Genomic DNA, 21,179 nt, shown 5'->3' with positions numbered 1-21,179 from the left:
ATAAACATCTGAACGTGTTGGTTATTTCATTAGATCTTGCTAAATGTGGAGTTTTGTGCTTATTAGCCCCATAATCTTGGTCTATTTGAGTAGGAGTTACTCTATACCAAATGAGTTGTCCTTTGGGATGTTTTAGGGTGTTTAAATTGATAAAAACGTGATCTTGGTCCTTCTTTTCCTACCATGCAAAGGTTATGATGTCTTAATTGGTTAAAAAGTTAGGGTTTTAAGGCTTGGGCACTTAATAGCCATGTAAGGTCATAAAGTTGGAAAGTTTATGATTTATAACACTGTTTGGGACTAGATCCGAGCTTTGGACGAAAGGGCTTTAGAGATTAAGTACTTAATGGAAAAATGTCATCTGACTGAGTACGCTGTTCGTACTCGTGTGGAGTCCCATTTTTGAATATTACATATATATTAAAATGGAACAAATTCCATAGGAACGAAATTCATTTTATTCCGTTTTTGTAAAATGGAAAGAAAATAAGAATTTTGTCAGATTAATTCATTAGTTTTTAGTCCGCCTTTTTCCTCTCTGGATTTTCCACCCAAGTTCTTGAATCTTTGCATATCCAACTAAATTTTGTAAAAATAGCTTCTATCAGACTATGTATTGTTCCTGATAAGGTGTTGTGTGGATAATGATGTCTTATATTTTCTGGATTTGTGTATGTTTGAGTTGATAAAAATGGTTTTATTTAGTGAAGAATTCAATCTATTTTTATGTTAAAAGTTCACATAATTTAAAAGTTATTGATATGAAATTCGTAGTTGAGTGATTCTTTTTTGTGTTTGGGTTTTGGAGAGCATAGATCTTTGCTATATAGTCGGTGGTCTTTCTCTTACTCTTTCTGGATGCTGCTTTATAAATAATAACATATAGTAGTATTTTACTTAATCAGTTCATGTTGCTTTACATTGAATTATTTAGAATCCCACATCTTGTATCTTTAGGTTCTACGTTTTAGGGCTCATCAAGAAGAGAAGATGCACAAATATTTTACCTCAACCTCAATGATAATGTGACAATTCATCCAACTCAATATGCCATCAGTTGACGTTTAAAGTTAACTTTATCAAAATGACCATTTTGTCCCTGTCGCTGTCACCTTCGTCTCTTTCATTTCCATTTTCAAGGAGCATAACTAAACCCTAAATCTTTAAAAATGGAATCTTTTTGAATGTAACATTGTGTTTATAATCATACATTTTTTAAATAAATCAATATAAACAAAAATTTTCATCTAACAGTTTATAAATGGCGTACTGAACATTTAATTTGGTTACGATACTAAATATTGGTACTAATTTGAAAGCATTGATGAGATCTTCTGATATTATTTGTTAAAAACTAACATAAAGTTTAATAATATTTTATAAAAAGCACATGTATAAACTTTAATAAAAATATAAATAACAAGTTTTAATATTCAAGGGACCATTTATGTCAATTGTTTGGAATACAAAGGGAAGTTGGGGGGGAAACAACCAGCATTTTACAAAACTGACGATCTGGAGACGTGTAAATGGTTTTAATCTTGGAAAGGTTTTATAAAAGACCGTTGGAATTGGGAAGCCAAAAGTTTGGGTCGGTGTATTGGCGCATAAAATATACGTTACGTTCTCCACTCTTCCTTCTTCACTTCACTTCAATCATCCCGCTCCGCTCTCCAAACACCGTCGGAGACGACTCGTCGCAACCTCTGTAACTCAACTCAGCTCACCGGAGACACAAGCACCCCCACCCTTCGTAGGACACTCACAACTCATAAGTCACAACCATGTCGGTATTCCTAAGAAGTTGTCTGTAAGTTTTCATTCTTATCATTTTTCTCTTTTCCCTTTTATTTTACTTCTCTAGGGTTTTCTGTATTTCAGATGTTGTAATCTCCTCTGTATGTATGGAGAAAAGAAAAATCGAAGCGTAGTTGCGTTTTTTTTTTCAATAAACTCTGGTTTTCTAATTGCACAAGTTGTATTGCAACTTAAAAACATAAGGAAACTACATAGTTTTGTTGATCGTCTCGTTAGGGTTTTCTCCTCTATCTTTTTATTGATTTTTTTCTCTGTAAAATCTGATTTAGCGTGTCTGGTACGCTTGTTTCAGAATGTGTTCTTATGAATTACCAATTTTATCAGATCAGATCATGAATGTCTTTCTCAAATCTCTTTTTGTGAATAACCAATTGTGGCTAACAACAACATTGTCATCATCGGTTGTTATTAGGGTCACATAATCTGCCACATTTATCAACACATATTGAATCCCCAATGTTAATTACTTAATATTAATATACATGCAAGATGTCTAATAGGGTAATAATGAAAAGCCTTTCCATATTTTTTATAGACTTCAAATTGCAAATGTGGTATGCATCAGATGCTGACAACCAAATGTTGAGGTATAAAGTTATTTGTTTACTTGTTCACAACATTCATCACATGTTACAATGCTTTTTTAATGAGGATTCAGATTCAGACTTGAATCCGGTTATTGTTGATGCAGGAAACAATGAGGATTCAGACTTGTACTTAGAGCCATCCCTCACCTATACATAGAAGTAGAAACTATATACATCTGTAAGTTTTTACATACAATTTTAAGAGTTTAGATTTTATCATTTTAAAATTATTTTTAGTTACTTTCCCCTGCAGCTTCTCAACCTGATTTTGTACCAACATGATTCCAGTTTTTCATTAAAGAATTTGTGTGCAATGTATCCTTTGATCATCTATTACATGTAAGTTTTTAAATTGCATTGTTGCTCATTCTTCCATTTAAATTACATGGATTTAGTTATAATAGCAGTTCTATTGATTTTAAAAAAAAAGTCACTAAAGGGTGTTTTCGTCATTTAACATAATTTTCACTTCAATTCTCTTGATAGATTTACAAACCAAACACAAAACAAAACATGAATGGAACTGAAATCCTTTCCATTTCTTTTCAACCATACATACGACAGATTCCAATTCCTTTGATAAATTTCATTCATTTCAAAAATATTTTAAGAACCGCAAATTCTCTTCCATTACTCCGAGATTAATTGCTATCCTTAATTCCAATTCCTTTTACAAATTCCATTCATTACTCTGCAACAAGAAAAGGTTTCAGAAACCAAATACAAAACTTGTGGTTTAGAAAAGGAAAAGAAGATTCCCCCAAGAATCAGAGTGTAAACATGTATGTTTTTACCCTTAACACTATAAAACACATGATGTTTTTTATGTTCTTATTTAGTTTTTCTTTTAATGTTTAAAGGTACACATTTAGGTCCATTGAATCTCAAATACCTTGCTTTATCAAATTACTGCCTTGAATCCACTGATTACAAGCTGGCAAAGCATGGAAATGATGTACAGGTAGCTATAACTATGAGTCTATGACCCTGTTTGTGTATTTCCAAAAATACCCTTCTGTTCCTGAAACCTGTGCTTATTTATTATCCTCAGGAAATGATGTGCTTAATTTCTTAAAAGGATGCAAAATATTGCATGGAAAATGCCTTCAGCACTTATTTAGTAGGCCTAGTAGTTCCTTACAATTTATATTTATTATTTAGTCAAAAATTTTATTTATCCAAAAAACATACTTTTAATTAGCAAATTGAGACATCAGGGAAGGGAAATGTCACATGGTGTGATCTTTGGTGGGTTGAAATGTTAAAAACAAGTGGTGATTATAATGTAATAATTAATTCTCTTTTGTGAATAAAAATATAAATCTGTGAATTTTGTGAAAAACTTCAATTTTTTTGGAACCTCTTCGTTCAGCTGTGATGCTTGAACAAGCATCTTATTGCTGTTACCTTACAATTTACATCATAATTTTGTGTACTAATATGATAAGCCTCAAGAACTTCTAGTTTACAGCAGGAGGGGTAGAAAGGTCAATAAATAATAAAGCTGCATGGGAGTGTGGTGAAGTGTCTGTTTTCCCTTTTTGCATTATCCCTTTTGTTTCCGTTATTCCTTCAGGTGGTTATGACATTAGCACTAATTTTGTTGTACTGCTGTAATCGTGGGGAATTCTGCCACCTTGTTGTGGTCCCAGTGGTCCCTTAGGAGTGTATTTAAGCTTGTTTGCAGTGTAGGGCTGTTTATCGAGAACTATCATCAATCATTTGAATTCTTGAGTTTATGTGCCTTTGTGAGTTATTCTTATTCATAGCTTATCGTAATACTTTATTCACTGAATTTGTATATATTTGGAAAAAAAACACATCACTAATTTGCTTCCACAATAGGTATGCATCTGAAACCTTCCGAGATTACAAGTAGATGGAGTTATTATTGGAGGAGAGTATATTGAGTAGTTTATTATTTTTTAAGGCAGATTGGGTACAAAACAAATACTTTATTATTTATTTATCTGCATTTTTGTAAAGATACAAATGGATGACTTATCCAAGGCATGTATGTCACTTGTATACTAATTTCTCCTTGCATGTTGGTTTTGTACCTTTCCAAACAAAATCAAGTTCATGACAAAACAGCTCTTTCTTTTTGGCTTACTTGCTATATTTTCATTGGTGTAGGTCAACAGCTTGAAATTGTTGGATGACATGGCAGAATTGAGTTCAACCTACTGAGATACACGATTATATAACAGAGCATATGACAGGTGGCGTATAAATTAATGAGATATTTTTCAATCATTGAATGCAGTGGGTGTTTTAATTCTTTAATCCTCTTGGTGTTCAACAAAGGTTAAGGTTTGTGTTTGGTTGTGTAAAATTGTTTCATTTTTGTAGAAAATAGAATTGAGTTTTCATTTTCAGTTTTCAATGAAAATTTTAGAAAACACATTTGATTGAAACAGATGGAGTTTTCCTTTTCCATCTTAGAATTTTGGGAAACTGAAAATTTTCATTTTCTTAGAAAACTTTAGAAAACTGAACGAACCAAACACGTTTTTAAAATTTCTGTTTTTTTTGGAAAAAATATTTCCACAACCAAACGCACCCTTAAGGTGTTTTACTATTTGGGTTGTATTGAATATCATGAATCCTTAGATTGCATCAAGTTCCTGATTACATATTTGTTATACTTTCCTTGATAATTGTCCTTCTGTTACAAAAATTCTCTTACTAATAATATCTTATTTTATCCCTTGTTATAGTAGCAGTTGACAAATTAGTCGCTTATGATGCTTTAATGCTTTTGTGCTTCACTTATTAGAGGGTATTGATTGTTTAATTGAAACCCTAAGTGAATGAAAAATCTATCTGCATGTGGGATCATAACATAGTCAACCCCAACAACAAGGCTGCTGCTGCCTTAATTTAATCCAATTCTTTAAACCTGATAGATTGCTTTGATGCCAACTACTTTGACTTTATAATTAATGTAGAATTTGTTTTATTTTACTGTCTTATCATTTGAAACTTGTTTATATTTTCTGTTCTTGTATTACAACCTTTTCTTGATTTTGGAATGGAAGAAGCAATGAAGGTTGGTTTGTTTCAGGAAAGAAAAGCATTTCACATTGACTTTAGAACTGTATATGGAGTAGTATTATCTTGGGTTTTTTGGCACTGTTGTCTACACAGGTCAATTTTTTTTACTTATCTCCATTTTTAATTCTTATTTTAATTAGGATTAGTATTTATTAGAGGATTGGGGCTAAATAGTGTCTTTTATTTAACATGTACTTAGTTGCATTAATTATTCACGTTTGGTGTAAATTAGTTACCTATTATGTCATGTTTTTTTTTTCTATAAAACTGTGAATTAAAGCTCACTTAAAAAAATAGTTAAGTGAATGAAATATATATTCGGGTGATAATCATTCTAACATCATCTGGAAGGGATCCAAGTATAACCTCTCATAGCTTTGCATCTGATCAGATCATGTTTAAAGGCCAACATATATTTTTCCTTTTTGAAAATTAGAGAAGCTTCATTGATTTAAATTTAGTCATGTGATGTTTTTGTGTTCATTTTCAGATTATTATTATTATTATTGAATAATGGCAACAAGAGAGGCATATCAGATGGTGCAGCAAGTGTCTTTACCAATGATAATATATATATATATATATATATATATATATATATATATATATATATATATATATATATATATATATATATATATATATGATAACAACAAGCCTTAAAACGTATGCTAAATTTTTTGAAGGAAAATTGTGGGAAATAACAACGTACTCTGCCCTCTTTTACCGATATGTACAAAATACATTATTATTTACTTATAATAGCAATGTATTTATAGTTTTTCATCCAAAAACAACAATCTTTAACTTGAAGAAATGCTAACAGGTTATTTTTTATTTTTTCTGGTGGACAAGGGTATTTCAAGAACATTTTCTAATTGGCACAGGGAGATTACATAGCCTCTAATGAATTTGAGAAAACATCATATGCCAAGTACAATTAAGTTGGTCAATGTTAAGTAGTTTATTATTTTTTAAGGCGGATTGTGTACAAAACAAGTACTTAATAATTTATTTGCATTTTTTTAAAGATACAAATGGATGACTTATGCCAAGGCATGTATGTCACTTGTATACTTATTTCTCCTTGCATGTTGGTTTTGTACCTTTCCAAACAAAATTAAGTTCATGACAAAACAGATATTTCCTTTTGGATTACTTACTATATTTTCATTCGTGTAGGTTAACAACTTGAAATTGTTGGATGACATGGCAGAACTGAGTTCAACCTACTGAGTTACACAATTATATAACAGAGCATATGATGGGTGGGGTATAAATGAGATATTTTATGTATTTTTCAATCATTGATACTCAGTTACGTGTGTGTGTGTGGTTGGTTATTGCAGTGTTATGAATGCAGTGAAGAGGCAAAAAAACATTATTTAAATTAAAGGTAACAATTTTCAAAACTTTCTTCAGCACAAGAGAGGGAAGGCGCCTTTTAGATTTTTTTCCATACTTCAAAAGATATAAGTAACAACTTACTTTCATTTATTTGAGTTTTATGCATCCTACATAGTTCATTTCTTTCTATCAACTTTCTCTTATTAAGACATTATTGTACTTTGAAAGTTCAAAAAATTTACTAAATTATATAGCATCCTACTTTTAGCTATTTTCTTATTAGGACATTATACTTTTATAAATGTTTATAGCATTGTACTTTCATCTTTTTCTTATTAGGGTATCCTGCTTTAAAAATTGTATCTAATTTTAACATTTTCTTATTGTGACATTACCCTTTTATAGCATCATACTTCCAATTTTTTTTTTTCTTTTTCTTATTAGGACATTTTATCTCAAAAAATTTACTTGTATGAATGAGAAGGATGGATGTCCTCATGGGTCATGTAGGCCCCCCTAACCCTACAACATTGTATTTTCAACCTCTTCTTTTTCTTATAAGGGCATTACATTATGAAAACTCTATTCTATTGTACTTGTAATCTTTCTTGTTAGGATATCATAGTTTTAAAAATATATCTAATCATAGCAATGGAAATTTCTTGGTATCTTGATAACATTGGCTGGATTTTTCCAAGTACAATGCTGCCTATAATAGGAATAACTGAAAATAGGATGCTACATTATTAGTACATTTTTTGCATTTAAATCAATACTGATGTATATATACCATACATGTTTTAGAAGTAAAGCTTGTGAATGTCCTTGAGATGAGCTATACATCCAATGATCCAATGATCAACATTCACCATACCCTCATGCCATAAAGACGAAGTGCAAATATTTGTATGATGATGATATGGTACTTACTCTCTTCTCTTCTGCTTTTGGTATGCATTGTTTAGGTCCAATCCAAAAGGGAGTCTTTTTTGCAGTTTTGGTCCTTATTTCATGGTTTCTCAACCGCTTTTGGTACCTGGGTCGTCACCTAGATGTTAAATTTATGAAAATGACCATTTTGTCCCTGTCATCTTTGTCTCTTTCTATTCCATTTTCAAGGAGCATAATGAAATTTCAGCAAAATTTCTCTCTTTCCTTAGAAACTATTGTCATATATGTTGAAGGAGCATAACTGAACACTAAATCCTTATATATAAACTCTTTTTGAAAATATGGTTAGAAAGTATTGTCATATATGTTGAAAGAGCATCACTAAACCCTAAATCTTAAAAAAAATAGTATATTTTTGAAAATATGGTACTCATTTCATTGTTTGATAATAATGTGTTTGGTCTCTTGTTCTCAACCTTAGCACAACCCATATGTTAAATTTATTATAAAGACCATTTTGCCAATGTCTTCTTCTTCATCTCTTCCATTTCCATGTTTAAGGAGCATAACTATATCCTAATAATCCCACACAGAAAAGATTCTCCAAAAAAGAATATTTTTTGAAATTTTGGTACACAGGTATTAAATATTTCAACATGAATCATTTTTCCTTTGTCTTCTTCATCTCTCTCATTTCCATAATTAACACCCCAACAAAATTCATCTCTTTCCTTAAAAAAAAGTTGCATCTGATATCTGATATGCTTAAAAATTATTCTTGTTTTTGTTTCAGATCATCAGAAGAAGACACGAATGTATTTCATGTGAACAACTTTCAAGATCCTCTTCAAAGAACTTTGTCTTCATTGGAGCTTCCAACAAACATCTCTCTCTCTTGCGAATGGAACACCTTCATCTTCATTCAGAGGCTCTCCCTCTGATAACAATCAGAAGATACTTGATACAGTTACTATTCCAGAAGACAATCATTTGGGCAGCAGGCAGAGGCCTTGTAGATGGTCAAAGTCAAAGTCAAGGTCAAAATAAGGGAGGAGAAATTATTGGGCTTCCAAAGACCACCAAATAGTTCCCAAAGAGTCCCTGAGTACCCTTTGACCCTCTTGAGGTAATTTATATCAGAAAATAAATTAACAAAAGCTACTTTTTTTTTACCAAAAATAATTAGGCTTTGTCTCGTATAATTGTCATGAAAAAGTTATTATTTTCATCTATTTTTGGCAACTTGCTAAATTATGAAAGCCACAGCAGCATCCTTTTGGGGTTGAAGAGGTAACACACATTTGTTTTTTTACTTTTTTACACGGTAAATATCAAGAAATAGCAACATACTTCATTCTTTTTACCAATGTACGCAATATATACTTAATATTTTACTTATGGTAGTTATGTGTAACCCATAATAACAACATACTTGCATTGTCTTTACGGATAAAAGCATCGTACTTACAAAATTCCTTTCTTGTTTCTCTTTCATTGATTTGGATATTACTAACAAAATAACTCTGCTCAAAATCTTGGATAAGTCATTTGGTTTTTTTAACATATCCTAGTTTGTTGGTTTCTTTATGAGGAGGTTAAATCATGTATTGACTATCTATTAACTTTTTTAAATCTTCTTGTAACATTGGCTGATTAGCAACAACACTGTCATCACGGGTTATTATTAGGGTCATATAATCTGCCACATTTTATTTTATATTAATTTCTGAAGATTGTAAAAGCTTCCATACCTATCTTAATTATGTATTTCAATTACTAATTTGTGGTTATTTCACAGCAGCCAAGAGCAACTAGAAATCTGGAGAAAAAGCTAAATGACTATATACGATGTCAAGGTAAATAACTAAACCGTATGTTGTTGATTATTAATATATGACATGCCACATAATTTTTTATATTTTGGCAATTTTCGTCCGCCACTTTTTAAAATTTGCACCTGCTGATCTGTCCCTTATTAGCCGGCTTCCACTTCCCTTCACCGACTATGTAAGCCAATAAGAATTTGATTGGTGTCTATAACCCTTCTCACATAATCCTTTTTGGAGAAAATAAATATCCTCCTACCTTTTTTTCCTACATATCAAATGAAAATATTTTGATAAAATTAATTATATTTTTGAGCACTTGTCATTATTTCAAATGGGTAGGAAGATACTTGTCTTTTTCTGTTGCCATCGATCACAATTCATGGTAAAAAAAAGTCCCAAAATTATTTTTTTATTCCTATTTTGGTTGTGTATTTCGATTATGATTCCTCTTTGTATAAATTGGAACAGACGAATTCTAAAATTCCAATACATCGATTGTAGTCTTTCCTCGTGATTCCTTTTTATTATTTTAGTTTTGATGCCCTTTGCCTATTTCCATTTGGTTTTCTGATTACTTATCCCTCCCTACCAGAGGAATCTTTAATCGGATGGACTTTTACATTCTTTCATTCGTCATATCCACTCAAAATTTTCAAGAATTTGGTGAAGCAGCTAACAATTTTACACTCAAAATTTTTTATACAATTTTGAATATCGATTAAACTTTTTAGATGTGACTGCAGACATGGAGGTCTTTGCTGCATTCCAATGAGTCGGAAAGCTTTTACATGACAAGCCACAGCCACTTCATCAGTAAAATACTATTTTTAATGCATTTTATTGGATATCTCTTTCTACAGTTTATATGACTTTCAACCATGAGTCCAAGTTTGTGCAATTTATGGGAATACTTATCAGTTGCATGTATCTCTTCTCCCTTTACCTGTGTTATCTTCTCACCTGCTTAGAAAAGGATTATTAATAAATACCCTTGTATGTTGATCTTTTTTTTTTTTTTTTTGATTTTTTAATATGATGTTTTGGATTCACAAGCGTATTAGCTCAAGGTAAGCATAGACAAATAAGTGAAAATTTCTTGCTATTTAACCTTTTCAAGTTTAGGCCAAATAAAAGCATACTCTTGAAACATCTAATCTTTTTACTGTTATATAGTTATTTTGTGACACTTTCATTTTGCATTTATTACAGAACATGTGGTTTCTGACTGCAAAAATTTGGGTTTTTGAATCATTAGCTCCATTTTTTAAACAGTTATGAACTTCTTCGTATAATAAATCAAATATAAACTGAGTTTATGCCATTTCCAAATTCTAAATATGTTATGATGCTTGGTTAGGTTACATTGATATGAGAATCCTATTTTAGTCTTTGCTTCTGACTCCTTTTTATTATTTGATTTTTATGCCCTTTGCCAATTTCCATTTGGTTTTCTGATTACTTAGCCCAATTTGATATGAGAATTCTATTTTAGTCTTTGCTTCCAATTTGTCATCTATAGCATGTCTTAACACTTTCCTTTTTTATGATTCCTTATCCCATCTAAACCTCACTGCATTTCAGTAATACTGCTTTTCAAGAAAATAACCTCTGGTGTTTAACAATAAATTTTTCGTTTTTCATGTTTTTTTTTTACTTAAATTATTCACCTTCTTCAATTTTTAATAGTGTTTAACAGTAATGCTGGGAGCATAAGGGAAGCAAAATGGAGTTGGTTTATTTGCAATCAAAAAGGTTTTTATATCTAACTCCAAACAATGATTGTAAAATCTTAATAATTTTGTTCGTATATGTTACTTAATAATTTCCCTAATTCATAAAAACCACATTTACCCACATGTCAATACATGTTCTTTTTTGCTTGCCAAATTTTGCTGTTTAGTCCCATGTCAACACCTGTTCTAACCAATTATAGCATTATAAATTTCATATTAACCTATTAAGACTTTTTAGTTTTACTTTTTTCCTATTAACACTTTCACTTTGAATATCTAACCGATCAAAGACATTTTACTTTTAAAATATTAAACTTGTTTTATTCTGGTTACCAATTATATCATTATACTTCCATTGTTTTCATATTAAAATACTATTCTTTGAAATCTAACCAATTATGGTTTCATATTTTTGCATATTAAGACATCAATTCCTTATGGTTTTCAAAATCAGGCTTTCAAAACTAACCTGTTCAGACATTATACTTTGGTTATCTAAACTTGTTTGATTGTAGTTCATTTTTTTACAACTATTTTTCTTATTAAGTTATTGTACTTTCAAAATCCAACATTGTACTTTCAACTGTTTTTTCTATTAAGACATTACACATTTAACTATTTTCATTCTAAGACATTGCATTTTAAAAAACCAACCTAGTAAGACTTGTATTTTTCAAATCTAAACTTGTTTGTACTGTTAACATTTATAGTATTTTATATTCAAAATTTTAAACGTTGTACTGTTAACTTTTTTTCTTATTAAGACAATGCACTTTGAAAACATTCCACATTTCAACTTTTTTCTTAGCAAGACATTACACTTTGAAACTCTAACATACTTAGACATTATACTTTGAAAATCGAAACAATTATAACATAATACTTAATAAATCTAACCTGTTAAAATATTTTCTCACATGTTTGATTTTGGTCAGTACTTGTAAAATTGTACTTTCAATTTTCTTTTCTGTTACTTTTTTTTTTTTTTCATATTAAGACAATGTACTTGGAAAATCTAAGCAATTATAGCATTATTATTTCAATTGTGGCATTATATTCTCAATATAAAGACATTGCATTTTAAAAGTTTAACTTTGCTTTATCAAATTACTGCCTTCAATCCATTGATTACAAGCAGACAAAGCATGGAAACAATATACAGCTGTACATATAGCTATAGCTATGAGTCTACGACCCTGTTTGTGTATTTCCAGAAATACCCCTCTGTTTCTAAAACTTTTGGTTATTTATTATCTTTAGGAAAGGATGTGCTTATTCTCTTAAAAAGATTCTGAATATTGCATGGAAAATGCTATCAGCACTTATTTAGTATGCCTGGTAATAATTTACATTTTATATATGCTATTTAGTCAAGTTTTTTATTTATCTGAAAAGTTTACTTTCTTTTGGCAATTTGAGACATCAGGGAAGGGAAATGCCACATGGTGTGGTATTTGGTGGGTTAAAGTGTTAGAAACAATTGGTCAATATAAAGAGGGTGATGGTGTTTACTTTTGTATCTCATATGAGGTAATAATCAATTCTCTTTTGTGAATAAAAATATAAATATGACATGTCAAATCTAGAATTCAATGCGAGTATGTAGTCCGCTTTCTAAAAACTCTGGATGAAATTAGTTTAATAGGAGAAGATTTTCAAATAAGACATGAGTAGTTAATACATACGTTTCACACATGGGGTTAATTTTGGGGATTATGTTTTCAAGGACACTCAAGAAGGCTAGGATTTGATACATACGTTTCATGTATATGGGATTAATTTTGCCTAAATCAATGTACATTATTGTTATTACATGTTTTTTTTATCAACTATAGATTTCATATTCATATGTACACTCTTAATGTAAACCCTCTGGCCTCTACATTTCATTACCATAGTCACAAATTTTGTTGTTGTGGTAGTTAGTGGTAGAACAAGGGTAAAATATTATCTTTCAGGCAAGAATGCATCTTATATGCTATGCTATGTTATGTGGGGGAGATTAGTATTTAACAAAATAAAAGTCAACTTACTTTTATTTATGATTTCAGGTGCATCACCCTCCTCTTGTCTCTTGATGTCATGGATTTACTTAAGGTGTAAGTTATTTTTAGGGCTAAATGCAATATATAACAACTTACTTTCATTTATTTGTGTTTTATTTCAGCATCCTAGTTTCATTTTTTTCTATCTATTACAGTATTCTACTTTGAAAAATATACCCAATTATATAGCATACTACTTTTAGCTATTTTATTATTAGGACATTATACTTTTATAGATGTTTATATCTTTCTCTTTATTAGGACATTCTGCTTTGCTTTGAAAATTATACCCAATTATAGCATTTTCTTGTTGTGACATTTTACTTTGAATAATCTATCCATTTATAGCATTGTACTTTCATTTTTTTAGGACATTGTACTCCAAAAAATTTACATTGTTGTGTGTTGTCTTTAAATTAAAGTAGGATGCTACAATACAGAAATCAATGAAAGTACATTGGTATTTCTTGCATTTAAACAAATATTGATGCATATATAGTATTCATGTTTCAGAAGTAAAGTTTGTGGATGTCCCTGAGATGAACTATACATCCGATGATCAACCATACCCCCTTTTTTTGTATGTGTGTGTTCCAAGGCTAGTACAAAGATGAAGTGCAAATATTTGTATGATGTTACTCTCTTCTGCCCAAAATTTTATATCCCACCCAACAAGGTGGAAGGTGAGAGACCGACTCTTGATCTTCTGTCTGACTAAAATCTTGTCCAGTCGAGTTTGAATTTTGAGTTGATTTTTATGATTATTAATATTTATAAAGATTTTGTGAGGAGAGAAGCGATTGATGAAGAAGGATGGATTCAATTCATATAGGGTTATAGGCACCTGGAGGCCGCTTAAAGATTTTATTGATGGGTAAAGATGTACGAAATTAATAATTCTTGAAAGATACCATTATTATTGAAGAAAGAAATCACAGTTAATGTTTTTTCTTCCTTTCTCTTTCATTGATTTGCGTCTTACTAGCAAAAGAACTATGGTTAAAATCTTGGATTAGTCATTTAGTTTGAATGTGCTAGGTTTAGCATATTGTAGTTTTAGTTGGTTTACTTATGAGGTTCAATCATGTATTTGATTTGTCTATTAACATTTTTACTCCATTCTAATCTTATTGTAATGTTGGCTGGCTAACGACATGTTATTATTAAGGTCACATATTCTGCCTTCCTGCCACACACTTATCATCAACACATAGATTGATTCCCCATCTTATATAAATTTCTGAAGATTGTAAGTAAAGCTTTATTTATGTCTTTAATTTCTAATTTGTGGTTATTTGATAGGATAACCGGAGCAGTCAAGAACACAGCAATCTGGAGAAAAAAAGCTAAATGATCGTATATGATGATGCCAAGGTAAATAACCAAACCCTACTTTACTGAATACTTAATATATATATATATATATATATATATATATATATATATATATATATATATATATATATACTTTCATAATCTATAAAACCCTAAATATTATACTTTCGTAATCTAAGCTATGAGGACATTGTAATTTTATTATCTTTCATATTAAATCACTATACTTTGAAAAACTAAAATATGTACTTTGTTGGTATTTTGTATACAAATGATATACTTCAAAGGTATTTTTTATACTAAAAAAATAATGGTATTTTTTGAACATTTTGGAAACTTTGTTACCTTTTAAGTCATTTTTCCGTTTACCTGAGGTACCCGGTTACCATAATATACGTTAATGGTATTTTGTGTACAAAAAATATACGTTAATGGTATTTTATGTATTAAAAAAAAAAGATAATGGTCTTTTTTGTACATTTTTGAAACTTCATTACCTTTTTAAGTCATTATCCCTTCATATTAAGACATCATACACATTTATTAGCACTAAGTCTATTCTAAGAACCAAACTAAGTTCCACAATTTAGTATTATTTGCATTCAGTAATTGTTACAAAACATTTTATTTCTAAATTAATCTTTTAAGTTTACACTAAAAGTTGTGTAACGTTGTGGCATGAACAACCAAATCAAGTTTCACAATCAACACGACTCCCCTTGCAAGGTGTGCACTAATCAAGGCTATCTCTCATTAAGGCATAATAATCAATTTTTTTATACTCATTTTGTATTTGCCAAATGATTGATCGAAAGCTTTCATGAGATACTGTCTGTGTAAGTTGACATGCTCAAAATATCAAATGGTATCTTACTAGGCATGTTGGGCTTTCGTTTCATAGAAGACATGATTCAAGAAATTTAAAGCTTTGGTAAGTTGGTATACTTAAGTCAGAAAAGAATTTCATGTATCCTACCTACTTTAAGAAAATATATTCCCAATTATATCATTGTAGTTCAGTTTTTGGGTTTTAGTTTCCACAACGTTCATAAGAGAGTTAATTTCGATGACCTCGAACCATCTGTATTTATAAAAGAGTTAATTTCATTATCAATCAATTTTTGAGTTTTTAATAGGCTTTGAGTAATTATAGTTCTCGTATGTTGGTGAGTAATAAATACACCGTCAAATTCTTTGTATCTCTTATGGGAAGTTACTTGTTTCGAGAGAATTAAATCTCACTCAAAAAAAATATTTAACTGAATGGAATATATTTATGATGGTTTTTTCGGGTAATCATCATCGTAATTCCTAACATCTTCTTCTGGAAGGGATCCAAGAAGGCAACCATCATTTTGTAATTACTATAAAGCTTCATTATTTAAATTTAGTCATGTAGTGTTTTGTGTGTTTGTTTTCAGATTAAAAATATTAATTCTTTTTTGAATGATGGCAAAAAGAGAGGCAGAGATGATGTAGCAAGTTTCTTCACCAATGATGATGGATATCATATCACCAAATTGGTTATGATAACAACAAGCCTCAAAACTTATGTTAAATTTTTAAGGAAGTTGTGGGAAATAACAAGGTAAGTTATTAGTTCCAATGGATATAATCAAATAACTAATAAGGGTGTTGTTATGCCTTCATGTTATGAAATTATGAACTTGCTTTATCAAATTACCACATTCTATCCACTAGTTATATGATGACAAAGCATGGAAGCGGTATGCAGATAGCTATGAGTCTATGACCTTGTTTTTGTATTTCCAAAAGTACCCCTCCTTTCCTTGCTTATTTATTACTTCAGGAAATGGTGTGGTCCTTGGTAGATTGAAATGTTAAAAACAAGTGGTCGATATAAAGAGGTAATAAAAATTTTATGGCATGCCATAAAATATTACATATATTAAAATGGAACAAATTCCATAGGAACGAAATTCATTTTATTATGTTTATGTAAAATGGAAAGAAAATAAGTATTCTATCAAATTAATTCGTTAGTTTTTAGTCCGCATTTTTCCTCAATGGATACCCACCCAGGTTCTTGAATCTTTGCATATCTAACTAAATTTTGGAAAGATAGCTTCTATCAGACTGTGTATTGTTCCGTATATGAGGCACATAACCTTTTTTTTCTTTTACAATATGTATTGCACTGATAAAGTGCTGTGTGGAATGATGTCTTATATTTTCTGGATTTGTGTATGACTTGATAAAAATGCTTTTATTTAGCGAGTAATTCAATCTATTTTTATGCTAAAAGTTCACATAATTTAAGTTTATGAAAATGACCATTTTGTCCCTGGCATCTTTGTCTCTTTCATTTCCATTTTCGAGGAGCATGATTAAATTTCAACAAACCCTAAATCCTTAAAAATAAAATCTTTTTTCAAAATATGATACTCATTTCATTGTTTGAAAATATTGTGTTTGGTCTCTTGTTCTCAACTTTAGCAAGCTCATCTGTTAAATTTATGATAATGACCATTTTCCATTTGTATGTTCGAGGAACATAACTATAAGGCTATACATGTATGTTTCTTTTTGATTTAACACGGAAAGATCAAATACGCCTGATTTATTATCATTTTTTTTTAGAGAAGACAGTGTTCAAGGACTTTTTGCACATTAACGATTTTGACAAGGAAACAATATTAACAATCTTGGATAGACCCAAAGAATTGAAAGCATTGCTAAAATCAGGCGAAAGGACGTATCTACCCTTCAAAGTGTCAGGTTCTTTTCTTAGATTATTGCTTTCAGGATACAATATCCTTGTACGCTTTTTGGTAATGCTTAGATCTTTTAGTTTCAAATCTTATTACTGGCTGCTATTTAATTTCAAAAGAATCGAGTAAGGAGCAAGTTGGAAGAAATTAATCATATTTGCACTGCTATAGATGGTGGCGAATTCCGATTCCGTGGGAATTAAATCTCGATATTTCCTTTGTGATTTGTTTATTTTCTACGATTGCAGTTCTATCAGGATAGAATCACGAATTCCAATTCTACTGGAATGGAATCTTGAATTATGATTCTATCAGAATAGAATCTTGAAGATGAACATTGTATTGAATGAAGATGAACAATGACCACCGATCTTTCAAAAAGAATGGATTATTCTACCAGAATAATATACAATATAATGAAAAAAAAAATCTAATAGTATATTCTGGTAGAATGATTTATATATTGTGTTTTTTTGTTATTAATAAGTGTAACATTCTCATAAAATAGTGTATATATATATATATATATATATATATATATATATATATATATATATATATATATATATATATATATATTCTTTTCTAAGAATGTAATGAAATTTTTTTAACTTGTATCCAAAATTTTATTATTCTTCAAGAAGTTCATTAAATTAAAATATATATTATGTCAGAATGTGTATTCTTGTGTGGTTTAATCATATTTGTTATTTTTCAATATATTGATAAAAATATTCCGTCGTAATTTTCGAATTAGGAGAATTATCATACATACAATCAGATTTTTAAAATTAATAGAATCTATTTTCCTTAAAATATGCAATTTTCCTTTTTTAAATTTATGTTAATTGACTAAAATACCCTTAGAATGAAATTAGATAATATTTTTTATTATATTTAAGTTAATAATATGTATTATTCACTTTCCAAAATTAAGTAAAATGATCGGCCCACAATTATGCATATAATAACACAATACTTAGTTTGAATAGAATAATATATATATATATATATATATATATATATATATATATATATATATATATATATATATATATATATATATATAGAGAGAGAGAGAGAGAGAGAGAGGTAGGTTCCGTTGAGATTAAAAATAAAATAGAGATCTCGAGATTCAACCTCAGCCACGTATTTCAAATTTGCCGCTCTAACCTTTCGGTGTGCCATCCGTTCCTTTCTCCTCCGTCACCATCCACACCACCGTAACCGCCAGCGCCACTACCACCACCTCTGACACCAGTCGACCCCACCATTGTCACCTCCATTACTTATACCACCGCCACCTTTGTCACCACCACCTCTTCTGCGACTAACTGTAATAATCATTTATGAATATGTATAATCATTTATGATTATGCATATACGTATAAACATATATAATCTTGTATGATTATACATCTCTGCCATATAATCATTTATGATTAGGCATACGTCGTTGTTGCTGGTACGCTGGAGCATTAGAGCGGCAAATGTGAAATATGTGGTTGAGGTTTAATCTCAACTAGAAGGTAATCCGCGCTTCGCGGCGGTTCAAATATATTTTTTTCATTGTTACATGTTGTGGTGTTTCTTTGATTTTTTTTTCTTGTTTGTTGTTTCTATCTTGTGTGTATAATGTTATGAAAAAAGTAGGGTCGTGTAGTAGATTATCCAAGATAGCGGGACGAAAAATATCAACTCCACAAACTAATGTGGTAAAAACTTGAAGTGTCATATTTGGTAAATGTCATTGACTAAAAATGACAAATTCTTGAAACCTTTATGGCTAAAACTGTCAAACTCCAATCTAGAGACAAAAACTGTCAAACCCCAAAATTATTGTGGCTAAAACCTAAAGGGTCTAAACTTTGGACTAAAATTGTCAACATTTAAAACTATTGTGGCCAAAAACTAAAGTCTCTAAAGTTAACTATTCCTAAGAATGTTGTGGATTAATATAGTATATTAATATCTCTACTTTTTTTTTAATCTCAAGTTAACCGTCCCATATATATATATATATATATATATATATATATATATATATATATATATATATATATATATATATATATATATATATATACACACTAGCTGTATACCCGCGCAAAGCGGCGGTGACAAATAGTTTTCGATAAATTCGGTGAATAATTTATTTACGGCTATCAAATTAAACCATAAATACCATTGTGTATCAACCAAGTTATAAAATATTGATAACTCTTTAGCTCTTACAATCTCAAACGTTGATAAACTCATTTCTGTATCAATTCTTTGCAAATTGCAATTAACCAATCAGAATGTTAGCTTCAAATAAATATAACATCTTAACTTGTTTCGAAACTTTGAGCGGTTTGATGGGTTGTGGGTTTGTAATATTCAACATAATTTTTTTAAGACTATGTTGAGTTGTTTTTCTACCCTAAACCAAACTCTGACCGGTTTGATGGGTCGTGTGTTTGTAACATCTTTCGACTATTATTTTCTTTTCAACATGTTATGTGCCAAGGAATACACAAAATATTGGAAAATATCATTTACCATCGGTTTGTTAATTCTTTCCAAAAATCAATCCTCCAACAATGTTAAAACAATATATATATATATATATATATATATATATATATATATATATATATATATATATATATATATATATATATATATATATATATATATATATATATATATATATCGAACCCCAGAATTATCAGACTTTGAATAATTTTGTTTTGGTGAATCGTTTCTTTTTGGCAGTTAGTTATGTATATCCCAATGGTAAATTCGTGCGATACAACGGTCGCGAGTAGTTAATTTCCAACAAATAGTTTCGGTTATTTTGACTTTTTTTTTCGTTTTGGTAATCAAGCATGTATAACATATGGTTTTCTGGTTTCTGGTTTGGACACTATTCATGTTGTCTAATATTAATGGTTAACCGAATGACGAATATCTATATTTCTTTTTATTTTTTTAAGTGATACTGATATTTACACTTTAGACACAATATCATATTTATTAACCTTAAGATCTCTAAATTTCAATTAGCATTGTCTATGTATGTTATTGTTAAGAATTCTAAATTTCAATTAACATTGTTATGTATACTAACGGTTAGCAATTTAAAACGACAATTATAATTTATATTTCATTTTAATTTCTCATAAACATTTAATAATTGCACACTTAAACACATCTAATATTTCAATACAATATAAATTGCAAAAAGAAAAACTATATAGGGTGTGTTTTATGCTGTAACAAAGGAATTTACATGTTAATATGTAAACTAATGAATTTGGAAGGAACATATTTTTGTGGTATCATGGATCACCAACTCCTCTAGCCAATTTATGGTTTTGTATTAAAACCAGCATAAACGATTGATTTTTTTTTCTTGTTTGTTGTTTCTATCTTGTGTGTATAATGTTATGAAAAAAGTAGGGCCGTGTAGTAGATTATCCAAGATAGCGGGACGAAAAATATCAACTCCACAAACTAATATGGTGAAAACTTGAAGTGTCATATTTGGTAAATGTCATTGACTAAAAATGACAAATTCTTGAAACCTTTATGGCTAAAACTGTCAAACTCCAATCTAGAGACAAAAACTGTCAAACCCCAAAATTATTGTGGCTAAAACCTAAAGGGTCTAAACTTTGGACTAAAATTGTCAACATTTAGAACTATTGTGGCCAAAAACTAAAGTCTCTAAAGTTAACTATTCCTAAGAATGTTGTGGATTAATATAGTATATTAATATCTCTACTTTTTTTTTTTAATCTCAAGTGAACCGTCCCATATA

The 21,179-nt window shown here is 29.8% G+C and overlaps 1 long non-coding RNA gene across 3 annotated transcripts; it reads left to right on the top strand.

Moving 5' to 3' along the window:
- The first annotated feature begins 1,522 nt into the window (after positions 1 to 1,522).
- LOC111894489 (uncharacterized) lies at positions 1,523 to 17,867 on the top strand. Of its 3 annotated transcripts, XR_008231405.1 has the most exons (21): positions 1,523 to 1,810; positions 2,354 to 2,405; positions 2,510 to 2,583; positions 2,643 to 3,187; positions 3,266 to 3,366; positions 4,542 to 4,627; positions 5,473 to 5,555; positions 6,645 to 6,730; positions 6,812 to 6,858; positions 7,614 to 7,731; positions 8,494 to 8,826; positions 9,499 to 9,556; positions 10,273 to 10,596; positions 11,216 to 11,281; positions 12,523 to 12,600; positions 12,689 to 12,792; positions 13,314 to 13,359; positions 13,821 to 13,990; positions 14,610 to 14,681; positions 15,339 to 16,230; positions 17,244 to 17,867. It is a non-coding gene; the product is annotated as an uncharacterized LOC111894489 (long non-coding RNA). The 3 variants fall into 3 exon arrangements; XR_002851250.3 differs by lacking the exon at positions 17,244 to 17,867 and having other exon boundaries at positions 10,273 to 10,342; positions 15,339 to 16,380; XR_006190131.2 differs by lacking the exons at positions 11,216 to 11,281; positions 17,244 to 17,867 and having other exon boundaries at positions 10,273 to 10,342; positions 15,339 to 16,380.
- Positions 17,868 to 21,179: the final 3,312 nt, after the last annotated feature.

This window comes from Lactuca sativa, chromosome 4, assembly GCF_002870075.4.
Source record: "Lactuca sativa cultivar Salinas chromosome 4, Lsat_Salinas_v11, whole genome shotgun sequence".
NCBI lineage: Eukaryota > Viridiplantae > Streptophyta > Magnoliopsida > Asterales > Asteraceae > Lactuca > Lactuca sativa.
Note: the sequence above shows the minus strand (reverse complement) of the source record. Positions and strands in the feature narration are given on the sequence as shown.